The sequence below is a fragment of the Zosterops lateralis genome (assembly GCF_965231275.1).
Source record: "Zosterops lateralis genome assembly, chromosome: 1".
Taxonomy (NCBI): Eukaryota; Metazoa; Chordata; class Aves; order Passeriformes; family Zosteropidae; genus Zosterops; species Zosterops lateralis.
Genome location: NC_139762.1, coordinates 33,977,356 through 33,986,495, shown reverse-complemented (window position 1 = coordinate 33,986,495; position 9,140 = coordinate 33,977,356). Strand labels below are relative to the sequence as shown.

Sequence of the window (9,140 nt, the reverse complement as noted above, 5' to 3'; positions counted from 1 at the left end):
CGTGGGCGGCTGTGGATGCGGCGATGCCCCGACAAAGCCTCTCCTCCGGCGCTCGCCCGCACTTCGCCCCTGCGGGGCGGGAAGCCGCGCCCTGGGGACCGGGCGGCTCAGGGAGCCATCGCTGCCGGGGCTCCCCCGGGGCCGCTGCGGGATTAGCTCCCGCCTGCCCCTCCCCGGCTGCTTGAGGCGGGCTCGGGGGCTCAGCCCGGGTTCATCCCGGGTCTGCCGTCCCCGCGTCCCCCGGGGCCGCTCCCACCTGTCCGGGGCGCCGCCCGTGACGTCATGGAAACACCCCCGGCCCCGCCCGCCGGAGGGAGGGGGCCCCGCGGCGGCTCCGGCTCCGGGCGGGGCAGCCCAGCCCAGCCCAGCCCGGCCCAGCCCAGGCTCCTCCCGCGGGCCGGCGCCGCCGTCACTCCAGCGCGGCGGTCCCGCCGCCGCTCCCGCTCCTGGGCGCTCCCCGCCAGCCGGAGCGAGCCTCAGCCCGGACCGGCCCTTTATGCTGGCGGCTGTCGCTCCTGCCGGGCTCCTTCCTTCCTCCCTCGCTCCCCTCCTCGCTCCTGCCTGCGGGGCGCCGCTGCCCGGGGCCATGGCGGGGGCGCCGGGCGGGCCGTAGGTGTGGAGCTCAGGTGGGTGTCCGCCGTAGGGATGGGACGGGACGGGACGGGGCTGGCGGCGGGGGCCGCTTCCCTCGCTGGAGCGCCGCGGGACGAGCCGGGGCTCGGCGGGACGAGGTGGGCCGGGAGGCGGCACGCGAGAGAAGTGGCGTTTTGGCGCCCAGAAAGCGCCTTTCTCCCCCGAGCGGCGGCCGGGGCGCGGGGGGGCGGCTGCTGCCGGTGCGGCGCCTTATCCCGCCCGCCCCGCCGAGCCCCTGAGCCTCCTCCTGCGCCCCCGGGGGCTCCGGCTGTCACAGCCCCGCGAGGCTGTTCCGGAGCGACAGCTAACCCTCCTGCTCGGGAGGGTGCCGCTGAGGGGCTCATTTGGCGGCCGGTGCGCTCCGCGTGGCGCCCAGACGGAGCGGATTGCGGGGAGCCGGGACGGCCCGGGCGGGCGCTGCCCCGGGGGGCGCTGGAGCGGCTCTCCCCGCGGGAATCGCCCCCCGGGCTCTGGAATGGAACTTCAGAAATCTTGGGTGTGTTTGCAAAGCCGTCGATCTTTGCTCGATCTGTGGTTCTCTGTGCTCAAGTGAAATAAAGAAGGAAAAAAGCGCCACCATTATTATTATTTTTATTTCTTGCCTCTGTCTTAAATAGGTTAATTAAATCCAGCTTGTTTCCAGGTTGGTTTAATTTCCATTTGAGGACCAGTTAGGCAGTGTGAGCTTTTAAATAGTTCATTATTTGAAAACTGTTTGGTGTAAAGTTCAGTGACAGTGAAGTACTCTTCATTGGGACTGTTTTATTTTTACTAGGGGGACATCTAGAACAGCTAGAGAAAAGGGCATTTAATAAATGTAAGGTAATTTTCTGCCTTATGTTTTTGTCCTAGGCCGCTAGTGATGGTAACAATGTTCTTCTCTCTCTGTTTTCTTGAGAAGGGACAAAGCGAACAGTTGCTTCATCACTTGACTTTCATCGATTAATCATAGAGTTCAGAGTGTTTCACTCATAGAGTTCACAGTGTTTCACTCTACCTAATTTCAACAGAGCTTGTAAGTCCGGTTTGGGTATTTAAAGCATGTGTTTTCATGAACACTTTCTGTAAAGCCATGAGTAGCATCAGTTTTAATTTCCATGAGCTTTGTTTTTTTTATTGTTTTAAATTTTTTTAAAAGGTATTTTAAAATAATACTCCCCAGTCTGCACTCTCAATAGATTAAGCTAACTAGTTTTCCATTGTGGCTCCTATCCATTTTCAAAGCAACAGCATTCACAAGTCTTGATTCTCTCTTTACTCTTACATTGCCTTCCCACGCATTGCATTAGGCCCACTTATGTCCTCTCTTTTATAATTTTTATGTAGTATCTGGTTTTGCTTGCAGGAAAAATGGGAGGGGCTTTCTAGGTGTTGGAGATGTTCTCTATGTGTGCACTGAACAGTTGTGGTTGTGCTGAAATTATTAGTGTGTTCACCAAGGACAGGAAATGATGGTAAGGCTCAGCTGGAGTCTGCCTGTTGCAACACTGTGTGTGGCTAGCTCATTCACTGTTGCAAAAGTAAGTATACTGTATTTTATACAAAACCTTATTTGGTTTTTTTAAAGTAGATGTGTGTACATTGTTGTAGAGAATTGGGTCTTGTTCAAACCACATCTATTATAAACAGATGCGTTAATTCCTGGATTTGTTGCATTTTCTAGGTCTTGTTACGTACTGAGGAGAAAATAAACTCAAACATGGCACTACCCCGACCTTATTGCTTCTAACTGTAAAACTGAGTTTTCACTTTCTACAAATGGTGCTCTTAGCCACCAAATGAGAAAAGCCTCTCTGTAGAAAAGTTAATTCTTATCTAAAGTGCTAATATGTTTTAGGTTTAAATTGGGTTTGCTGCAAAGTCCATTTCAAAATCATGCAGTGATGTACGAGGTAGCAGAATGTTACTGTGCATGGGGTACTTTTACACGTCAGCAGCAGTGTAGTATCTGGCTCAGCATATTTTGATCTCATTAAATTTAATCTACTTTACAACAGTTAAGATTTGACTTACCAAAGTAGCAAAGTTTTGCTGGTAAAAGGCTGGGGTGTAGATACTGTGATACACAGTACTACTTAGGTACCAAAGAAACTTCTAGGAGAATCTAATTGCTTTTTTTCTGTATCAAGTTTCAGATAATAGGATGCAGATACACTGAGATCTGACAAACAACTCTCTGGACCGGGACTAATGTGTTACCAAATTTACCCTGCTCTGCTGTTTGAGATGCTGGATTTGCATGTCTGTCTTCTGCATTAGTCATTATGTTCAAACATTATACTTTGGGGGTCTGACACTGTTTTTAGGCTCCTGCAGCTGTCACTTTTACTACGTCCTTGAATACTGTGCCTTGAAATACATATTTTGTTGCTTAAGTTTCTCATTTGTCTGAAGGACAAGGAGGTTTTGTGTATTGTAACATTCTGTCCTGTTGTGGGTACTTGTCTTTATTCTGCTAACATAAAATAGATCTCCTCCAAGTTAATTTCTAATTACCTTAGAGGGAGGTTTTCTGTCTGCCTTCAAGGTTGAGTGATGTGGGTAATGATGCTAATGACTATGATAGTCTAGGTAAAGTTGTAGGCATAATAGCTAAGAAAAGCACGGCTCTGGGTCTGCCCTGGGAGGCAGGATATCTAACTCCTTTCAAACTGCTTTGGCTTGTTACTTGTGCAAAGTACTTGAAGATGCTTGTGGCTTTCACATAGGGTATATGTTCAGAAATAGATTCTATTATATATGAAGTTATGACATGAATGAACAGCGTTGGGTTTTTGGAACTCTGTCAGCACGAAGCTCATGCACGTTGTTGCAAGTCACTTGAAACATTTAAAAATAAAGTTGACAGCCTCAGCTGGGAAAGAAAACTGAGAACTTGAACAAATTCTTTCTGATTTTCTGTATTCAGCTGTTGCAACTGAGATAATTATTAAATGATGAGAGCTGTTGTGGCTGCTGGGTTTGTTTTGGTTTTTTCTAAAATACAAATTCGATGGCAAGTCTGGTACCTGCCTTGCTGCTAAAAGCAATGAGGACTCTAGGAATGCTGGCTGAAACTGGGAAATGTACTTGGCCATTGCAGCTCAGCTTCTGCTGTCCTGCCTGTCTGGTGTGCCTGACTCAGTGCAAGCTCCTTAGGGATAGGAGTCACGTGTTGGTGTGTGGCACTGAGCACAGCAGGGCCTAATCCTATTTCAGTGTCTGGGCACTCCATGATGTTAACCATGAAAGTAAAGAAATAGAGTTGAGCTGCTTTCAGTCTGGCAGGTGCTGAGCAGTTTTTGCAACGTCTGTTTGCTATTTGCTGATGATTCTCAGTCTTTGAATGCAGACTATTCTAGATATGCCTCTTGACTTGTGGAAAATAGGTACTGATTAGCAAGACTTGACAGGAATCCCTGTTATGTGCAACAGGAGAAACAAATAAGAGAGAGAACTAACTTTCACTGACTGCTAAGCCCTAAGCTGAACTAGTACACTGAGAATTGCTATGTGCATCTAGCTCTTAGAGATATCTCTGAACTGAATAATTGTACATCTGGCTATGAGACAGACAACCTGACATAAAGATAGTGGCTGCCTAATAGCATCTGGTAAGTCACAGGAGGAAGGCTACAGATAAGATGTTTTATGTGTCTCTGTTGTTTGTCAATATTGTAACCGTTTAGACTGAAGGTGAAAATTTGTCCTTTGAAGTCATTGAAAAGCATACTAGGCAAACTCTGCATTCCTTGCCCAGCCATGAGGTGTGTGGATACATCTGTGGTTTTAGATTTGTCAGTTTCAAGCCTGGTTGTTAAACTACAAGTACCTGATCTGAACATTTGCTCTCTAGTCTTTAAGTTGTGGGAGTTTGGTACCTGAGTCATATTTAGTTTGGCAAACACAGATGCTGCCATGTCAACATTTAATTATTTCCTTCTGAACATTTTCTTTGGCAATTATGTTAACATGAGTGTGCAAACAAATCTCCCTTTCCTCTGCTTTCGAATGTAATGCGTTGATTGAGACTTAAGGACATTTTTCTTTTGATTCATCTTTACATATTAGCAACTTTTTAAGTCATCTTCAGATTCTGCCTGCATGCTTGTTAAACATAAACCTGAAAAAAATCACAGCAAAACCATAGTAGTATGTGGTGCTATAGTTGTCATGCAGCACTTGTATGTAATTACTGTCCTTAGAACAAAGACAGTAACAATACAAAATAGTAAAGGTGAGAAACTCATCCTTGTTTGTGTTTCTGTATATACTGCAGTGGAATCTTTTGAATTTCAGTAGTGACTTTTTTATTATCATTAAAAAAAAAGTAGTATTGGGCTTTCTGGCCATTCTGTATATCCTCTGATGAATGTTTTCAGGGTAAAAATCTTAAATATTTCCCTTACTCTGAATGTAGTCATACTGTTCTCTCATCTTAATTGCAGCCAATTCTTTTATTATTGCTCATGATGATCCTGCAGAGTCTGTTATCAGAATTGTAATCTCTTATCTCTTGTACCAGTCACTTAGGTCACTTTTAGGTCATTTCTGTCTTATCTGATGCCACTTATTCTCATGATTCTGGAGGCATTTTCTAGTCATAGTGAACACTTTTTTACCGTTCCAATTTTAGTCTGTTCCACTTTCATATAGTTGTTGGTGAAAATGAATGAAGCTCCTGGTGTTAATGGTTCTGGTAAGGAGCAGCTGTGTGGATATACTCCATTTGCCTCACATGTATGCTCTGCCCAGAGAGTAGCTGAAACCCCTGAAGAGACAATTTCTGAACAGCCTGGCAATCAGCGGAAGAACCATGTGTTCAGGAGACTTTATCCTTCTCAGTGCACAAGCCCATCTGTGTCACTGTTAATTCTGCTTGTTACAGAAGGTTAAGTCCTGCCCTTCAAGTTTTCATGTGAGCAGAGTTAGGATATAGGTCTCTGGTACTACTTTCTTCCATCTTGCCAGTCATGCATGTTAAAAACATTTCGTTGCAATGTCTCTCTCTTCTCCAAGATAATTGCTTTGTCAGTGGGCCTAGGAAAAATAGCCTTGAGGAGGGATAGAGTTACTTCATGCTCGTAGTTGCTGAAGTGAAATGTACAATTCTTATTTTTACAGAACTTTTTCTGTCCTGTCTGCAGTGACAACATATGACTTTGAGACCAGTCTTGCTAAGTGTTACTGTCAGAAAGGTTCTGGTGCTACCTCAGGCTGTGAGGCATAATCCTGGCATCTGCCCGAAATATGATGTGGAATGCATCGTGCTCACACTGGCAGCTGAGACTGCATTGACTGTAACTGTGCTGCCAGAAAAGAAGTTTGTTTAATAGTCTGATGAAATACTGTGTTCTGAAGGAGAATGAATGATTGTATAATTTTTCAGTATCTCTTGCTTGTGACAAATGTATGTTGTGTGCTGAGATTCCCTACACAAAGCTTTGACAGCATAAAATCTGAATTTAAGTGCAATTTATGATAAGAGGAAGGAAGGTTCACTGTGAACGTGATTCAGTCACTGACAGTCTCATATACCTTAAAAAAAGGAACAGCAAGTGTCTGTTAATCTTCTGTGGTAGTGCTTGACTGATTTAAAATAACAATGTGTAAATCATCAGTAGCAACAGCGATCCTGAAGACAGGCAAGTGATTATTGTCTGTGTATTTGGGAGCAGATGAAGCGAGCTCCAAAGGATGTGGGCTACTGAGTCTCTGCTAGTTCAAGATGACTGTGGTTAGGAGTTTGTGGTGGCTTTCTCAGGTTCACTCCCTGTTACCTTGCTGCTTGCCAAAGGAAGGCAGGCTGGTACTTGCTCAGAGATGCCTTTCTGCAATTTGGTAGCTGTGTGGGGTTTTCCCCCTCAGCTGGATGCATCTGTGTTTGTGCAGCATAGAGGCACGTGAGCTCTTAGTTCATGGGAACTGTGCAGCCATTTAGGTAGCAGGTCCATCTTTTTAGCAATGACTTCATCACCTCCAAAGAAGTAGGCCACCTAGAATGCATGAAGCTATTTTTGCTGGAAGATTGAAGGTATTTGCTTATTAAATAAGCAATATTGGAATAAAGAAACAAAAAAAAAAAAAAAGGAAAAGGTGTTGGGACTATGCCTGAAGAAAAGGCTTCTCTCCTCCTTTTTCTCCTTTTTTTTTTTTTTTTTTTTTTTCTAATAAGAGTAATTGATAGGACTCTATGGTCTACCCTGGGAATTTGTCAGGACTCCCTCTTACTTGCTGTTACTGTTAAATAGAGTTAGCTGAATCACTCAGAACAGCCATGTCAGTTTCCCTTAAAAGATAACATGTTGGTAGTGGCTTTGTCACCTCTTGAGATGTGTGAGAGGACCAGAGACAAAGGGCATTGAAACAGGAGAGGTTCCATCTGAGCATCAGAAAGTTTTTCCTTCACTGGGAGGGTTAATGAGCCCTGGCACAGGTTGCCCAGAGAAGATGGAGTCTCCTGGATGTGATCCTGGATAACCTGTTTCAGGTGATTCTGCTTGAGTGGGGGGTTGGACCAGATGCCCTCCAACTGGAGGAGTCCCTTGCACCATTCTATGATAATTTTACTAGGGTATTTTGAAGCTCAGTGTGGTGCAATTCTGCTCTTCAAAATTTTAGACAACAAATTAATTTTAAAAAGCCAGCCAAAGTCTTGGTGGTTTTTTCTGGTCTCGCCTCCACCTTAAAAAAGTCAATAGGCAACCTTGTGGTTGGGATACAGGTCATCTCTCACACAACAGGGTGCACCCGTTGTTGGAGTAGGCTTCCTGTGGAGGATTGGTGATGTCTGAGGGAATTTTGAGTTTTAGAAGGAGCTAGAACTACTGGGGTTTTCTAATTTGCCAGATACTGAAGTCAAGTAACAGCAATATGTATATGAAGAGAGGAGAATCTAGGCTAGATCTTGTCCTGTTATTGAGCTCTAGTAACAACCATGTCAGGAAAGAAGGGTTAATATTTCTTGTTTGCTTTCTGATAAAGGTTAAACAATGGAAGGAAAAGAGTTTAGGTGTTGGTCTGCAGGGTTTTGTCATGTCTTGGCAAGAAAGATACTGGTTTTTAAAATGTGAATTCAGTAGGTGTGCTCTTACTAGTGTCAACAAATACTATTTAGTGACTAGAATGATGGACAACAGAGATGTATCATGGACCCTCATTTGCCTACAGCTGTGGTATCTGTACCACTTCTAGGCTGAGAAGGCAGCCAGCTGGCTTTAGGTTCCAGGAAAATTTCTGTGCCAAAAATCTCAAGCCCCAAGCAAAGTATTATGATTGATTTTTGTCTTCCTTAACTGAATGATACTGATACTGTTTTACTGAGTGACTTAACTAGGAAGTTAACAATTCATAGTTCTTACACTACTGCCACAGCTGCTGAAATTCAGGAAGTATAAAACACATTCATTCTTTCCTGTTGTTAAAAAAAAAGTTGTATCTGTGAGTTCACTTGCAGATTTCTTACTGTCTTTCATATCCACCAATTTCAACTGTAAGACATTAAACCAGAAGCACTCAAAATTATAATAACTTTATAAACCTTATAAAATGAAGGCTCACTTATTAATCATCTCCCAGCGCTTAGGGAGTATCAAATTGTTGAGGAAGGAGAACTTGCTGAGGTAGGGAAGTGCTGCTGTGGATAAAGTAGGTTCTTGCCTTTTAGCTGATATCCAATCTGTTTTGTTGAAACAAGCTTTTTTAACATCCTATTTCTTAGAACTAGAATACAAATGCTTTGCTGAAATCATGTTGTTTCACTCACTGAGAATAAATATGGAACTTCAGATTCAGAGATAAGAGGTTTAGAATTTTCCACAGGATGGCTGAATCATAGACTTCTCTCCACACAGGGACACAATTTTACAGCTTATTTTCCTGTGTATAATACTGTATTGTACTTTACTGCTTGAAGTTCATCAGGATCAACGCTTGCACTTGAAAATCAACAGCAGAGACATTGCCGGGATAACACTTTTACTGATGACACTTGCTGTTTGTTTGCTTGTTTATGAAAAAAAAAAACAACAACAAAGTAATGTCAGGCTTTGACAAAATGCCATATTTGATAAGTGTGGTTTATAAAGTCTTTTTTTTTCCTTTGCCAGAACACTTAAGTATACAATATCACTTTCTTCTGCAATGTCATATGTGTGCAATTGTTGGTGTACTGAAGATCCCTTGCAGATAATATTACATTTTAAAAGATCAGGTTTCAAGTAATGGGACACCATTGAGTATTTTTAAATGCATGCAAGTAATTGTTTTCACCAGTAAAGTTTAATAATCTGCTTTTAGTCCTAATTGATTACTTAGATAAGCTGAGCAGGGAAAATGCAACTTCCCATTTATTTCTGGCTGTGGTGTCAGCCATCTCTGTTTTTAAAGTGTTTTTCTTAATTTCATAGTAATTTGGTGCTAGAACAGTGGCTGTATCTCAGTGACATCAAGTGACTGTTCTCACTTTGGGAGATATCAGCTTCCTATTTGAAGAGGTTTGGGAAATCTTGGTTTCTGAGGCACAGCTC

At 43.7% G+C, this 9,140-nt stretch overlaps 1 protein-coding gene across 2 annotated transcripts in view; it reads left to right on the top strand.

Annotated features, from left to right (window-relative positions):
- The first annotated feature begins 574 nt into the window (after positions 1-574).
- Positions 575-9,140, top strand: part of OSBPL3 (oxysterol binding protein like 3) — an 85,580-nt gene continuing 77,014 nt past the window's right edge. For both annotated transcript variants that reach the window (XM_083856995.1, XM_083856994.1), the window contains exon 1: positions 575-626. The gene's annotated coding sequence lies outside the window, so the exon portion shown is untranslated. The remainder of the gene's footprint in view (positions 627-9,140) is intronic.